Source organism: Cnephaeus nilssonii (genome assembly GCF_951640355.1).
Source record: "Cnephaeus nilssonii genome assembly, chromosome: 10".
Taxonomy (NCBI): Eukaryota; Metazoa; Chordata; class Mammalia; order Chiroptera; family Vespertilionidae; genus Cnephaeus; species Cnephaeus nilssonii.
Genome location: NC_137081.1, coordinates 57,759,914 through 57,774,077, shown reverse-complemented (window position 1 = coordinate 57,774,077; position 14,164 = coordinate 57,759,914). Strand labels below are relative to the sequence as shown.

At 44.1% G+C, this 14,164-nt stretch overlaps 1 pseudogene across 1 annotated transcript; it reads right to left on the bottom strand.

Annotated features, from left to right (window-relative positions):
* Positions 1–2,201: 2,201 nt before the first annotated feature.
* LOC307106214 (ER lumen protein-retaining receptor 3-like) lies at positions 2,202–2,828 on the bottom strand (annotated as a pseudogene). Its single transcript has one exon. The product of its transcript is annotated as an ER lumen protein-retaining receptor 3-like (transcript).
* Between the last annotated feature and the right edge of the window lie 11,336 nt (positions 2,829–14,164).

Genomic DNA, 14,164 nt, shown 5'->3' with positions numbered 1-14,164 from the left:
TAGCTATGTAAAAATATAGTGTTAAAGTAATTTTTTCAATGTTTGTTTTTATCTTTATATAGAAGTCTGGTGCATGAAATTCGTGCACTGGGGGGAGGGGTGTTTCCCCTCAGCCCAGCCTGTGCCCTGTCGCAGTCCAGGACCCCAGGAGGACATCCCTCTTGCAGTCCAGGACCCCTGACTCCTTACCACCCACCTGCTCACTCCTTACCACTTGGCTCGTTGTTCCTTAGTGGCAGGCTCCTTAATGCTTGGCTTACTGCTCCTTAGCGCTGCTGCAGAGATGGGAGAGGCTCCTGCCACCACTGCTGCACTAGCCAGCTGTGAGGCCGGCTTCTGAGTGGTGCTCCCCCTGTGGGAGTGCACTGAACACCAAGGGACAGCCCCTGCATTGAACATCTGCCGCCGGTGATCAGTGCTCATCATAGCGACTGGTTGTTCTGGTCATTCCGCCATAATGGTTGCTTAGGCTTTTATTATATAGATTATTATCAGAGGCTCGGTGCACGAATTCATGTACTGGTGGGGTCCCTCGGCGTGGCCTGTGGGGATCGGGCCAAAACTGGCTCTCTGACATCCCCCAAGGGGTCCTGGATTGAGAGAGGGTGCAGGCCAGGCCAAGGGACCCCACTGGTGCACGATTGGGGCTGGGGAGGGACCATGGGAGGGCTCCAGGGCATGTCCAGATCGTATTGCCCAGTCCCGATTGGCCGGACCCCAGCAACAAGCTAACCTACTGGTCAAAGCGTCTGCCCCCTGGCAGTCAGTGCATATCATAGTGACTGCTCAAACAGTCAAATGGTCAGAGGGACAATTAGCATATTAGGCTTTTATATATATACTAGAGGCCCAGTGCATGAAAATTTCCCCTCTCACAGTCTGGGAGCCCTCAGGGGTGGGAGGCGACCTGGCCATCAGGAGAAGGTGATGCCCCCATCACACCTCTGCTGCTGCCACTGCTGACAGTGCAAGCCTCAGGCAGCCCTGGTTACCTGAGCCTCGGATGGCCCTGGGCAACTGGGCAGCTGCTATCTGAGGCTTACCTGTGCCTCGGGCTGGCCCTGGGTGGCTGGGGGTTGAGGAGAATGGGGTACTCTGGAGGCAGGTGCGTGGAGCGTCCAGACCTGCCTGGGGGCGGGCCCAGTCGTGCTGCTCCTGCCGCCCCAGCGGGGCTGAGAGGACTGGGTGCCACCATCTTGTGGCTGTGGGCGCTGCCATCTTGAGGGTGTGGCATTCAATTAGCATATTCCCTCCTTATTGGCTGTGGGTGTCGCCATCTTTGTGAGGGCATGATGGTCAATTAGCATATTCCCTCTTTATTAGATAGGATATGGATATAGATAGATTAGCATAGTGCCTGTCTAGGCAAATTAACCCTTAAATAATATTTGATTAAATAAAATTTGAGGGTGGTGGTGGTGAAAGCTTTTAGAGAGAAGATAGGATGCATTGATTTAATAATATTAATGAATCTCTTTCTACTGAAGCTATAGCACTTGACAAGATGGTCCTAGTCCTCATGAAGCTTCTGGCAGACTTTGAATGTTGAAAGCATTCAATAAACTTTAATTAGTGTAATACAATTAAAGCTTGAAATTTGAAGAAGAATGGCTTATAACAAACATGAGTATTAAATAAGTAAGAAAAGAAAAAAAATGTTTCAAATATAAAAGACAGTTTAGGTGAGACAGAAACAGTTCCAGGAGTCACTGTGAAGTATTTGATTAAGATTTAGTACCTTAGTGTCATAGTCAAAAGGTTAAGTGTCACACTAGAAGCATCATACTGGAGAGGGGACAAAAACTCTAAGAGAAAGAATAAAACCCCATTTATGCTTTGATCATATAGTAGACATTTAAAACAGAGTTTTCTATGGATACTAGCCAATTTTCATTCCCTTTTAAAGTAGTCTTTTTTTTTTTTTTACCCATTTGTGAGTTAGGCACCTAAGGTTTCTTGGTGTTCCTATTGACATTGTATGGCACCATGTTTATGTAATTGGCACATGTTTTTCATTACCACTATAAAGGAGGTGTTATTGATGAAGTTTTCTCTAGGTGGGATGATCAGGACTTTGTTGAAATCCATCCACACTAAACATTTTTCTGGCTTTAATTCTAACATTTGGTCTGAGTCAGGTATAAGTCACTCAGTAGGACATTTCAAATAGTTTGCTTTGAATCCTTGTTCTCCAAGGGCCCTCAAATTAGCATTGGAAAACTTATCTTCTCTCCTTTAAGTACTTGGGTCACATATACCAGTAAGTAAAAGAAGACACAATAGAGGATGGTTTGTACCACTTCAGATGCCACTATAATTTAGCCATAGAGATTTTCAGTCTGGTACTGCCTGATCCAGTTAGCTAGGTAGAGTGCCAGGTACAGCCAAAGAAATACCAGGTAGTAAAAGTAATGGTCTCAGCCTCTCCAGTCTTGCTGATTATGAAGAGCTGGGGCAGGATGGCCGCTGATTCCAGGTAGATGGAGAAAGTCCAGAGGGTCTCCAGGGGAGTTCTCAAGGAAGGAGAGGCCAATGACGAGACCAGAAGAAACTCCAGGTAGAATGTGCCATTCTCACAGTCAACTGTTTTCAAAACTTCTCATAGACCATGTACACTGTGACAGAGGCACAGAGAAGAAAAACCACCTCCTGACTGTTGAATATGAAGTTGATGAACAGGTCCAGATACCTGGTGGTGAAGAAGAGAGCGAAAGGATCTGACTCTTCCCAGAGATGCCTGTGCAGTTCTTGGACTTACAGATCTTTCCCAGGAGCAAGATCACGGCCAGGAGGTGGCTCAGCTCTCTGAGGATATGGAATACGCTCATGGTCTAGCAAGCCAGCTGTAGATCCACACACAGACAACTCCTGTGAATCTTTCTGGCAGGCCAGACGGCTGCCACGACCCCTGCCCCACCAGTGGGCCCAGCCCACCCTCAGCTCTTACTCTGCCTGGAGGTCTCTGCTGGGCAGGGTGCTCTCAGCCAGGGAGTGATGTGGCCAGTAGTCTTTTCAAAAAATAATTTTTTATTTTTCAAGTAAGTTGACATACAATATTATATTAGTTTCAGCTGTTCACCCCAGCGATGAGACATTACATAACTTACTAAGTGATCATTGTAGTAAATCTCATACCTACCTGACACCATACATATTATTATAATATGATTGACTATATTCCCTAAGCTGTACTTTACATCTCCATGATTATTCTATACCAATTTGTACTTCTTAATCGCTTCACCTTTTCACCCAAAATGTTCCTTGTATCTATGAGTCTGTTTCAGTTCTGCTTGTTTGTCTATTTTGTTTGTTTTTTTAGATTCAATTGTTGATAGATGTATATCTATTTCCATTTTATTGTTCATATTTTTGAGTCTTTTTAAAGGACAGAGGTGGAGAAGCAAACAGTGATTAGAGGATGCAAAGCAGATGAGTTTGTCTGAAATAAAGTTTAAGAGGGTAAGTGTGGCAATGTAGTGACAAAGAAAAAAGATAGTCGTGAAGCAGATAATGAAAAGCTCTATCTGCCAGGTTAAGAAGTTTGCACTTGATCTAGTGAACAGTGAGAAACAAAACTTTTTGAACAAGAAAAGATTTTGGGAAGATTAGTATGCAATTCTTTAAAAAAATATTTTTTTTCTTGATTTCAAAGAGGAAGGGAGAGGGAAAGGTAGAAACATCAATGGATAAAAGAGAATCACTGATCAGCTGCCTCCTGCATGCCCCACAGTGGGAATCGAGCCCACAACCGGGCATGTACCCTGACTGGGAATCAAACCATGAACTCCTGGCTCATAGGCCAATGATCAACCACTGAGCCATGCTGGCTTGGCTAGTCTGCAATTCTTGACAGGATAGACTGGATGAAACTTTGAGATATGTCAGTCAGAATTATTTAGAACCATTTCAGAACTACAAGGTACAAGTACCATGGGAGTATTGGCTATGTGGTATGCAATGAATAGTTGCTGAGTTAATTAATGGTTATGTTTTTCCTAATGGAAAATTCTGTAGTTATGAATTCCAAGTCCAATACAAGAGTTGACCAGGAGTTTTATAATTTATACACTGACAATATTTTCCATTTAGAATGCCTTGAAAATTTTCAAATCTATTTATAAATCCTGATGTCAGTTATAAGAAAAAAACTAATTTACAATTCATTATTCAGCTATTATTTTAGACTATAGAAGACAAGTATGTTGATAAAGGAAAGAATAGCAGGTTCTAAAGATGAATTGTGGTTCACACCTTTACTGGGCTCAGTAAAAATTCTTTGAATATAATCCAGTACATTGAGTTGCTATGTTAAAATAGTAGGAAAAATTGTATGCTTTCTAATTTTATGATAAAGAAATATTTTTTAAATGTATCAATAAATAATGAACACATATAATTGTATATATTTAAAGTTTATAATTTGATGATATATCTATTGATAAGTCAATAAGTTATTGATCCATTGATAGATAGATTGGGAAATGACTACCAAGATTAAAATAATTATACTCTCAGGCCCAGCCAGTGTTGCTCAGTGGTTGAGGTTTGACATATGAAGCAGGAGGTTCAATTTTCAGGGCACATGCCCAGATTGTGGGCTCAACCCACATTGGGGGTAGTGCAGGAGGCAGCCAAACAATGATTCTCTCTCATCATTGATATTTCTATCTCTCTTTCTTTCCCCCTTCCTCTCTGAAATAAAAAACATATATATTAAAAAAAAGATCTACTCTCAGTAACTTTCAACTATACAATACCATATTATTAACTACTAGAGGCCTGGTGCACGAAATTCATGTGTACCTCAGCCCAGCCAGCACCCTCTCCAATCTGGGACCCCTCGAGGGATGTCCAACTGCCCATTTAGGCCCGATCACAGTAGGATCGGGCCTAAACGGGCAGTCGGACATCCCTCTCACAATCCAGGACTGATGGCTCCCAACTGCTCACCTGCCTGCCTTCCTGATTGCCCCTAACTGCTTCTGCCTGCCAGCCTGATCACCCTCTAACGACTCCCCTGACAGCCTGATTGATGCTTAACTGCTCCCCTGCCAGCCTGTTTGATCCTAACTGCCCTCCCCTGCAGGCCTGGTCATCCCTAACTGCCCTCCCCTGCAGGCCTGGTCACCCCTAACTGCCCTCCCCTGCAGGCCATCTTGTGGTGGCCATCTTGTGATGACCATCTTGTGTCCACACATCTTGTGTGTTGGAGTGATGGTCAATTTGCATATTACTCTTTTATTAGATAGGATAGAGGCCTGGTGCATGGGTGAGGGCCAGCTGGTTTGCCCTGAAAGGTGTCCCGGATCAGGGTGGGGGTTCCCTTGGGGCGTGGGGTGGCCTGGGCAAAGGGCCTGTGGTAGTTTGCAGGCCAGACACGCCCCCTTGTGACCCAAGCGGAGGTCCTGGTGTATGGGATTTATTTATCTTCTATCATTGAAACTTTGTAGCCTTGAGCAGAGCCAATCCTCCTGCTTGCTCCATAGCTGTAGCCATTTTTGTTGGGATTTATTTATCTTCTATAATTGAAACTTTGTAGCCTTGAGTGGAGGCCTGGGCCTGCCAGGGTGTGCGGAAAGCTTGGCTTCCTCCATTGCAAGGGAAACCCAAGACACCTGCTCACTCCATGGCTGCAGCCATCTTGGTTGGGTTAATTTGCATACTTGCTCCTGATTGGCTGGTGGGCGTGGCTTGTGGTGTAACAGAGTGATGGTTAATTTGCATATTACTCTTTTATTAGATAAGATAATAATAGTCATGATGCTGTACATTAGATCCTCAGAACTTACCCTTCTTATAACTGAAAAATGGTATGTTTTGACCTATGTCACCCTTCTCATCAAAGGTTGGGAATGTGAACTGTTTTAACCACTATGAAATCAGCTTTTCTTTTGTCTTTCTCTGTCTGACATTTCACTTGGCACAATGTCCTCCAGGTTCATCCAAGTTGTTGCAAATAGCAGGATTCCTTCCTCTTTTATAACTGAACTAGGAGCCCAGCACGTGAAATTGTGCGGCACTGCACACCCATCTGCTGCCCTGCCTTGACACTCAAACCTCTCCATGCAGAGCTCCAGCATGCCTGGTCCAGCCCCCGACCCCTCTAGCCTTCTCTGGCCACTTCAAGCCCCACCCTCGGTCCCTCGACTTGCCTCGGGCTGGTCCCGCCTTCTCTGGTTGCCTCTCTGCTTCCTCCCTGTCTCTGGAGCAACATGGCGGCTCTGCCCCATCATGGCACCAGAGGAGAGCATGGAAGCCTCCTTCTTGCTGCGCTGTGCTCCTTCCCCTGGCAGGTGGTGGCGAGGCACTCTGAGTGCGAGTGGTGGGTGGTGAAGGAATGGTGAGGGGGATGGTATGGGCTCTCACCCCCGCTATCCCCGGCACAGGATGGTCCCGCCTCCTCCGGCACCTCCCTGCTTCCGCCCTGTCTCTGGAGCAATGCCCCACAGCATGCGCAGGCAGCCTCCTATGATAGGAGCTAATAAAAGAGCTAATGGTCCAGTCTTTATGTATTATGGCATTCTGACCATTAGCATATTAGCTCTTTATTAGTATAGATAATATTTTTTTCATTCATTCATTGGAGGACATTTAGGTTGCTTCCTTATTTTGGTTATCCTATCTAATAAAAGAGTAATATGCAAATTGACTGTCACTCCAACACACAAGATGGCTGCCCCATGTGGTCAAAAATGGCTGCTCCCATGTGGACACAAGATGGCTGCCACAAGATGGCCAGCAGGGGAGGGTAGTAGGGAGGGAGCAGGCCTGCAAGGGAAGGCAGTTTGGGGCAATCAAGCCTGCAGGAGAGGGCAGTTGGGGGGAACCAAGCCTGAAGGAGAGGGAAGTTGGGGGTGACCAGGCCTGCAGGGGAGGCAGTTAGGGGCAAACAGGCTGGCAGGGGAGCAGTTAGTTATCAATCAGGCTGGCAGGGGAGTGGTTAGGGGGTGATCAGGCTGGCAGGCAGAAGCAGTTAGGGCAATCAGGAAGGCAGACAGGTGAGCAGTTGGGAGCCATCAGTCCTGGATTGTGAGAGGGATGTCCGACTGCCCGTTTAGGCCCGATCCAGGCCTGCAGAGGAGAGCAGTTGGGGGGGACCAGGCCTGCAGGGGAGGGCAGTTTAGGGGGACCTAGGCCTGGAGGGGTGGGCAGTGAGGGGGGGGGACCAGATCAGCCGGGGAGAGCAGTTCAGGGCAATGAGACTGGCAGGGGAGGGCAGTTAGGGGTGACTGGGTCAGCAGGGGAGGGCAGTTGCGGGGGGACCAGGCCTGCAGGGGAGGGCAGTTAGGGGTGACTAGGCTGGCAGGGGAGGGCAGTTAGGGGTGACTGGGCCTGCAGGGAAGGGCAGTTGGGGGGGACCCAGGCCTGCAGGGGAGAGCAGTTGGGGGGGACTAGGCCTGCAGGGGAGGGCAGTTGTCGGGGGGGACCAGACCAGCATGGGAGAGCAGTTCGGGGCAATGAGACTGGCAGGGGAGGGCAGTTAGGGGTGACCGGGTCAGCAGGGGAAGGCATTTTGGGGGGGACCAGGCCTGCAGGGGAAGGCAGTTAGGGGTGACTGGGCCTGCAGGGAAGGGCAGTTGGGGGGGACCCAGGCCTGCAGGGGAGGGCAGTTGTCGGGGGGGACCAGACCAGCATGAGAGAGCAGTTCGGGGCAATGAGACTGGCAGGGGAGGGCAGTTAGGGGTGACCGGGTCAGCAGGGGAAGGCATTTGGGGGGGGGGACCAGGCCTGCAGGGGAAGGCAGTTAGGGGTGACCAGGCTGGCAGGGGAGGGCAGTTAGGGGCAATCGGGCTGGCAGGGGAGCAGTTAGGCATCAATAAGGCTGGCAGGGGAGTGGTTATGGGGTGATCAGGCTGGCAGGCAGAAGTGGTTAGGGGCAATCAGGAAGGCAGGCAGGCAAGCAGTTGGGAGTCAGCAGTCCTGGATTGTGAGAGGAATGTCCGACTGACCGTTTAGGCCCGATCCTACTGGGATCGGGCCTAAACGGTCAGTCGGACATCCCTTGCGGGGTCCCAGATTGGAGAGGGTGCAGGCTGGGCTGAGGGACACACACACCCATGCACGAATTTCATGCACCGGGCCTCTAGTATATGAATATGCTGCATAGATAATCTTTGAACACTGATTTCAGTTTCATTAGGTATATACCCATGAGTGGAATTGCTAGGTCATATGGTAATTCAACTTTTAATTTTTTGAAAAACTATCATACTATTTTTCACAGTGTCTGAAACAGTTCACATTCCCATCAATAGTGGACAAGGATACCCTTTTCTCCACCTTTATTTCTTGTCTTCTTGATGATAGTGATTTTAACAGGTGTGAGATAATATCTCATTGTGGTTTAGATTTGCATTTCCCTGATTAGTGATGTTGAGCACCTTTTCATATGCCTATTGGTCATTTGTGTGTCTGCTTTTGAAAAAATGTCTACTGAGGTAATTTGTCCATTTTTAAACTGGATTATTTGCTTCTTTGCTACTAAGTTATATGAGTTCTTTGTATATTTTGGATATTAACCACTTATCAAATATATGGTTTGAAAATATTTCCCAACAACATTTATTGAAGAGACTATTCTTTCTCCATTATGTGTTTTTGGCTCCCTTGTTGAATATCCGTGGATTGTATATGCATTGGTTCCACTGACCTATGTGCCTATTTTCATGTCAGTACCAATCTATTATAGCTTTGTAACATGGCTTGAACTATGGTAAATGTGATGCCTCCAGCTTTGCTCTTCTATCTCCGAACTGCTTTGGATATTTGGAGTCTTTTGTGGTTCCATACACATTTTAGGATAGTTTTTTTTTTTTCTATTTCTGTGAAAAATACCATTGTAATTTTGATAGGGATTGCATTGAATCTGTAGATGGCTTCTAGTAGTTTGCACATTTTCATAATATAAGTTCTTCCAATTCAAGAATACAGGATACCTTTCTATTTATTAGTGTCACCTTCATTCTCTTTCATCAAAGTCTTATAGTGTACAGACTCCTCAGTTAAATTTATTTTTTAAGTATTTTAATGCCATTGTAAATGAGATTGCTTTCTTAATTTGTCTTTCAGATAGTTTGTTGTTAGTGTATAAAATGCAACTGATTTCTGTATGTTAATTTTGTTTATTATTAGGCTCAATAGAACCTTCCTATATAATAAAAGGCTAATATGCAAATCGACTGAAAGGCGGAGCGATCGGTTGCTATGATGCGCACTGACCATTAGGGGGCAGACGCTCAACACAGGAGCTGCCCCCTGGTGGTCAATGTGCTCCCACAGGGGGAGTGCTGCTCAGCCAGAAGCCGGGCTCACGGCTGGCAAGTGCAGCGGTGGTGGCGGGAGCCTCTCCCACCTCCACGGCAGCACTAAGGATGTCCAACTGACGGCTCCATGGGAAGCAGGCCTAAGCCATCAGTTGGACATCCTCTGTGGGCTCCCAGATTGCAAGAGGGTGCAGACTGGGCTGAGGGACTCCCCCGAATTTTGTGCACTAGGCCTCTAGTTTAATATAATTGAGCATACAGAGTTGCTATTAAAATAGAAACAACTGTATGATTGTCAATTATTTTGGAAAAGAAAGTAATCTTTTTAAGGTACTTCTGTTTCATGTATTTGAACTTTATTCCCTAAGTAAACTTACAGCTTATAGAAAGGGTCAAGGTGTCTTCCATGTCCCTGGACAAAATGTATAGTTCCAAATAAGCGTTTCTTATTTGTGCAGAAAACAGCAAAGCACTCCATGCAAAAAATGCAAAATCTTTTGCCATCTGACTGTTTCTTATATTTTGAAAGACTATATTCATTTCACTATTATCCATATTTATACAAATAAAATCCAATTTCAGAAAAACACAATAAAAGTAGCTAATATTACTGAATGCTTACTATTAGCCAGTCTCTGGTCTAAGTTGCTTACGTAGATGAATACATTTATTTTCACACCAATCTATGAAGCTGGTGCTATTATGTCCCTGTTTCATAGATGAAAGAGTTGAAGCAAGGAGAGGTTAAGTAAATTGTCCAAGAGGATGCAGTACTAAAAATGGTGAGGAGGGATTGAACACAGACAGTATGATTTTGGAGACATACTTTCAAACAGAATTTTTTTTTTTCTGTATAGGGCCAGATAGTAAATATTTTAGGCTTTGCAGGCCATACGGTCTCTGTCGCAACTACTCAACTCTGCCGTTTAGTGAAAAGCAGCCATAGATAATATGCAAATGATAAGCATGGCTGTGTTCCAATAAAACTTTATTTATGGACACTAGAATTTGAATTTCATAAATTTTCATGTGTCACAAAATAGTATTTTTCTTTGGATTTCTTTCCAACCATTTAAAAATGTAAAAATCATTCTTAGCTGTGGGCCATAAAAAATGGAGCGAGGTGGCCAGGTCTGTCCCACAGTCTCTGGTGCGCTGACCCCTGCGCTATACTGCAGCACTCTTTAGCCTCTAGGAAAGGAGTGCAGAACCATCTGACAATTTCCCTAGAATTCATTACTCATAAAGAAAATTGGGACTTTTTTATTTTTCTGCTGAACTGAGGAAGAATATGAGGAATTGCTAAAAATAATTTGGGATAGACCTAAAAATAAGTTATTGGATGAAATTAGCAACTAAGTCCCCAAACAAGTACCTGAGGACGCAAGATCTTTTTATGCCTATTGTCTATCTGCCACAGAAAAGGCTATTTCCTGGAGAGATGGCTCCTTCTTGGGATTTAGAAATAAGGAGAGTAGACAAGTGATCATCTAAAGTCTAAACCATGAGTGGGCCGAATGGAGCCTCTTTGTGTACTGCCCTGGGGACACTACTCCAGCGAGCCAACACTAGGAGCCATGGAGACCAAGGGGCAGGTGGAAGGTACGGGAAGAAGGAAGTCCATCCCCATTCCTCCTCCACATTGAGTAACTGCCTTCTCAGTCACACCTTGCCACTCTCCAGGGTCCATGTCAGTTGTCACTTGTACATTGGAAACTCTGCTGTTGGCAACTGAGGGCACCAAATGTCAGAATCTCAGTCTAGGGGTGGCCTTACCTCTGGGGTGCTTCCAAAGGTGAGATGGCTGCACTGTATCTGAATGTCCTTGAACAGACAGTGAAACTGACCAGGGCAGCCACCCACCCCATTGCCCACTAGGATGCCTCCCCTTGGTTTACCCCATCATCATCCTAGGAAAGTTTTCTTTAGACAGAAACTCATCACAAAGCTTCTCCATTACCTAGATTACAATGATGGGCAACCTTTTGAGCTTGGTGTGTCAAACTTCGCCAAAAAACTGAGCATAACTTGGGTAGTGTGTCACTTTGAGGAAAAAACATTATTTCGCAAATGTTTCATCCTCGGCATGCGGCCACCTCAGCGGCCGCGTGTCATCAGAAATGGCTACGCGTGTCAGTGCTGACACGCGTGTCATAGGTTCGCCATCACTGACCTAGAATATCCCACAGGCAAACGAGGCAGGCCAGGCCTGGGTTTTTCTCTTGTCATATGAGTACTAGCATTATAACCTCCATTTTGCCTCTTGGTTCACAAAGCCTTTAATGTTTAATATCTGTAGCCCCCTCCCCCGAGTTGCCAAAGCCTGAGTTAGATCATGGCAGGGACTACCAAAATAAAGGAAGAAGGAGAGTAAGGGGAGGTTGTTTTGAATTAAAGGATGTATGACTTGGCTACAATTTAGCCCATTCAGTATTTGACTTGATAAAAGGAAAACGACTGAAGCTTAGGTAAATATGTGTCTAGAATGTGATGGGACTGACAGTTTTTCTCTACAATCATGTGTGACATGTGATTATCTTTCAAAATGGCACCCTCATGAGGCTCTTCATGAAATTTAACAATGTTGTCATTACTATAAAACATTTTGACACTCCTCTTTTGAAGTTGCCCTCTGAATGTACAAGTTGCAAAAGATAATCTTAGAAAGGGAATATCAAGGCACATTTTAGAGTTGAAAGAACATTTGAGATCAGCCTCAGTGTTTTATAGTCACACACCTCCTTCAGCCCAAAAGGTTAGTTCCCAATTGACCACCTTTCTTATTAGTAATACTTGCCTAAGTTTGACTCTTTTCTAAATCAATTTATTATTACAGGATGAAAGATATGTTTTCAACAAGGATAGTGAAAATAATAGACCATATGTTGTGAAAGTAATTTTATAAAGAGGAAGCAAAAATGCTCTTCGTGTAAAAAAAAAAAAAAGACAAAAAGATGATGTCTAGTAATGGTCAATAATTTGTTTGGCTACATAAATTCAGGTGAATTTTCTTTTTAAAAAGTCATGTTGCTCCATGATCAAGCAAAATGCATCGAGTTCCTTAATATTAAAAAGTTTTTGGAGTTTAGTAACTTTCAATTACAAAAAATTAATGTTTTTTGAGTATTCGGCATTATCCAATAACATACATATTCTAAGATAAGTACATCAGTATAAGTAATTGTCTAAATTATAAGTGAGTCATTCTGATTTTTAATAAAGATAGACAAAGGAGGATGTTATTATGATTACTCTATTATTTTAGCAATAATTTTTCTTAGAAAAAGATACGGACATTACTTTTTGTTTCTCCACCATCAAGATGGTAGCTAGATTTCTTTCTTTCCTTTTTTTTTTTTTTTTAATTTCACAGAGACGTGCCACAGAGAACAACCAAATATAACAACTCCCTTTCACAACCATGTGGAAGCAACTTGCTTCCTGCCATTTTTCTCTCCTGTGATATTACAAAGTGAAAATGAAATACAGATACTATCAAACTGTGGCCATGACAGATGAAAAAAAGAGAGACTTCTGTTTTACTGAAGTTCATTTGTTTTCCTCCTTCACTTTACAGGAAGCATCCTAAACCCACAGAGTCCCTGAGGGATGGATTTCACTCGGAGGCAGAATGCTAACTTTGCTCAAAGATGTGTAAATGCCACGTGCCCAGATGGTCCCTTTGCCTATTCATAGGGAGAGGCTCAGAAACACACATGCATCTTTCTGTGGTCAGTCATAACAGATTTGTTCTAAATAAGCCACACTGTTTTGCAAGATGGCAGGGAACTGTCAGGCTGTATTTTAAGCACAAATGTTTCTGCCAGACAGACACAGCATATACCATGTGCTTCAGGAACACACACATGCGGCATTGATCTGAGGACAGAAGACAGACCTTGTGTTGTCATTTCGCAGCTCAGATCAATAAGCGCAGGATGTAGTTCCTGCATTGCCATTTATTTGACTCAAGCATTTCATGATGGCCATCATAGACAGATAGAGAATGATAAATAGACAGCCAGATAGAAAGATATTCCTTTTTATCCCTTACATAGTGATGCCCCTTTGCCAAGCCTGATTCTGCATATTGCCCTGGAAGGGGTCATTGTGTTGGGGTGGCGGGGGGGGAGGGGGAGGAGGGTGTCCTAGTAATCTATTATCTAAGTTATTTTTACTGCTTTTTTCCCCATCAAGAGTCACTTTCCATCTATTCTTTAATAATAGTAAAATGTAAGCAGCTTGACATTTTGTATATTATCAGGTATACTGTAGTCCTTGGAAATTTACAATCTAAAGTAGATCTCCTGAAATAGAAATCTTTAGTTAATAGAGATTTATTTAAAAAAAAAATAGAAGCAACAATTTGTTACACAAACTACCTTTCAGAGGTTAACTGCAATATTACGTAGGGAAGAAGAATACTTATATAGTTGACTTGGAGACTAAATTGGGAGAGTCCGGGACTTCAGCTCCGAGTATTGTGGGACTGGTGGTTCCCCTCGGACTTGTCCTGACAGGTATCCCGAAGCAGGTGAGCAAACTGAAGCCACATTACAGGAAGGCACGACTAGATGTGAAGAATGAATAGAAGAGAGCATTGGACTGGGGAGGAGGGAAAGCATGCTGCTCAATGCAGCTAATAGTTAATGAATTAACTAGTTAATTATACCCCATCTCATTCCAAACAGAATTAGCAGGAGTTGACAAAGATGCATATTCTGAATTTGATGGTGAATAACGGAGAAAAATAATTTCGGGTAAGAGAGAGGAAAGCAGTCAGAGGTAAAGATGATACTAAAAAAAATTGACTCTAGGAATTTTACCTGAGCTGGCTTACACATTTGACTTTATGCTTTCTAGCAGCCAAAGAGGAGAAATAAAATCAGTGGCAAGTT